This window comes from Octopus bimaculoides, chromosome 15 (assembly GCF_001194135.2).
Source record: "Octopus bimaculoides isolate UCB-OBI-ISO-001 chromosome 15, ASM119413v2, whole genome shotgun sequence".
NCBI lineage: Eukaryota > Metazoa > Mollusca > Cephalopoda > Octopoda > Octopodidae > Octopus > Octopus bimaculoides.
The window spans coordinates 58,084,987-58,087,498 of NC_068995.1; the positions used below are offsets into that span (position 1 = coordinate 58,084,987).

The following is a 2,512-nucleotide window of genomic DNA, read 5'->3' on the forward strand; positions in this document are numbered from 1 at the left end:
ATATATATATATATATATATATACTTACATAAATATATACACATACATATATATATATACATACAAACATATATACACATATATATATATATACATACAAACATATATATATACATACAAACATATATATATATACATACATATATATATATATATACATATATATACATACATACATATACATACATACACACACACACATTTATAAAAATATATTCTTTTATTTGTTCCAGCCATGCAGCTGCGGTCATGCTGGAGCACCAGTGTGGTCTTTCTGTTTTCTCAGTCTGCTGTTTCACATCACCACTCCTGCATGTGCCTTTTTCCCAGCTGTTGGTACATTTGGTGTGTAATTGTATTTGATTCCACTGCCCTCGTCTGTACCTCATGTCAGGCTATTGGTTCATCCAGTATTAAGGAGAAGAGGATGTCCAGTTCCCTTTTGAAGACATCCACCTCCACCCTATACAAATTTCTCAATTTTTGTGACAGGGCATTGGGGAGCTGTGGGTGTTGAACCCTAGACTACGGCAATACCTGGTGCTGAACTGAGATAGAGTGGATGGTACTTTAGGCACAATACAATGGCAGCCAGTTCTAGCATTTGTATAATACTCAATGCCAAAGTTACGTACTAGCCCTTATACGGACTTCGGTATACATGATTTGAACTTCTGGCGGCAGGTCCAGAGGGTGAAAGCTGCCTTCAAAGGAACAGAAAAAGGAAATTTTACTCTAGAGAGATTTTAATGCAAGAGAACGAAAACCAAATATTGTAAAACATTAATTTAATTAATCCTACAGCTGTACCAGACCTTACCACTCCGCCGAGAAGTTATTATAGATAGATTTATCCGTTTTTCTTTTTTTACGGACGAAAACATTTGGCGTCATAACTTATGATTTTATTTACTCAATTCATGAGTGCTGCTGTAGCTATTATGTTAAGTCCAATGCCCCTCGAACAGACTGTATTATCAGACTGAGATTAAACGAACGAATTCTGATGTAGGAGGGCCGCACCAGGGGCATCCGATAGGGTGACCCAGAGCTTTTAAGATCGGGCTAGTGTTAATCTGGTGAATACAAACTTCTTCCCTAGCTATGTGCAACAGTAATAATTAATAATGAAGATGTTGATTTCTGATAAGGTAAGAAGCCACAAATGTTTAAGAGGATCCCGGGGGAAAAGTCAGGCGAAAATTCAATAAATTACTGATTTAATTGATTTAATTTGTTTCATCGGTTTTAGATATTGAATAAAGAGAGGATATTTTACTTTCACATATGTGTAATTCCATTATATAAATTGTTGCCATTGTGTACAGCACATGGAATGTTAGCTAATAATCAACTCAAAATATTATTTGTTTAATGACTTCACATGAAGCAGGACATGTAGTTTTGTGTTGCGGATTTATTCACCTAACCTAACTTTAATTTTTTCATTCACCGTTTGGGGGAGGAGAAAACGGAAAGATTGTGACGTTCGTGGTTAATAATGGTATTCATTACGTATGTGTGCGTCATCTTTGTTTACTTCAGTAATTTGGAAGGGGTGAGTTATGATAATTTATTCGTCTACACTGTGAAAGGAAACGAAATGATAAAGTGTGATATGAGGGAAGGAGGGAACATAAGAATTGAAATAGACAGACACTTCATTCATCCCTACATTTACTTTTGGAAGAAGGATGGGCGAAAGTTTGGGGAATATCGGACAGTAAAGACTGATCAAACAAGAATTTTTGTTTCTAGAAAATCATGAATGAAACAGACATGCATACGAATAAAGTGAATGGGTTAAAATAAACGACACAGTGGGGGGGGGGGATGAAGGGTTGAAGACGGTGTAGCATTTTTGTTAAATTTTGTCGATCTAAAACTCCCTCCCATGTCTACTCTGATAATAGCAGTTTTTCTCTGATGCTTTTGTAACAACTTTTAAAAGACTGAACGTCGATCCTTCCCTTTACTTGGTGACCACCTTTGTAGGCGGGCTTGCTTCAGCAAAACCAAGTTTACGACGACTTGTCCTGACAACCTTCACCAATCATCAACTAGGCAACACACCATACCACCACCACCACCACTATAATACACAACAGACATCATCAACAATACATAGAGTAGTATATAAATGCTAGGGACTCAAATTACACCCATAAAATACATACGTCGACTAAATTTGTCTCGTAACGTAAATCTTCTCCACTTTATTTGCTTGAGCTTGCATTTCTTTTTTTCCCATATGCCTTTTATTTTTACAGTTTGGGTTGTGACAAACAGTTGTCTGGTGTTATATATTCGAAGGCGAGAGGAATACAAATTGGAGTATATGAAACTTTGCGAGATAACCTTCAACCAACAAGCAATTTCATTTACGGCCAGGAGGTTTTCATTATCTGTCCTTTTGCCACTTCTTAAGCAAAGCAATGCATTCCAGTTCATTCAATTTCAAAATTGAGAAGAAATATACCGTAAGATGACTTTTCGATTTCCATAAGGACTA

General features: G+C 36.3%; 2 protein-coding genes across 3 annotated transcripts in view; one reads left to right on the top strand and one right to left on the bottom strand.

The window, feature by feature from the left end:
- The window catches only part of LOC106882512 (uncharacterized), a 146,243-nt gene that overhangs the window by 131,848 nt on the left and 11,883 nt on the right, over window positions 1–2,512 (bottom strand). The gene's annotated exons all lie outside the window — the stretch shown is intronic.
- Window positions 1,886–2,512, top strand: part of LOC106882513 (peroxisomal leader peptide-processing protease) — a 61,724-nt gene continuing 61,097 nt past the window's right edge. Inside the window, exon 1 of the mRNA XM_014933211.2 lies at window positions 1,886–2,480. The gene's annotated coding sequence lies outside the window, so the exon portion shown is untranslated. The remainder of the gene's footprint in view (window positions 2,481–2,512) is intronic.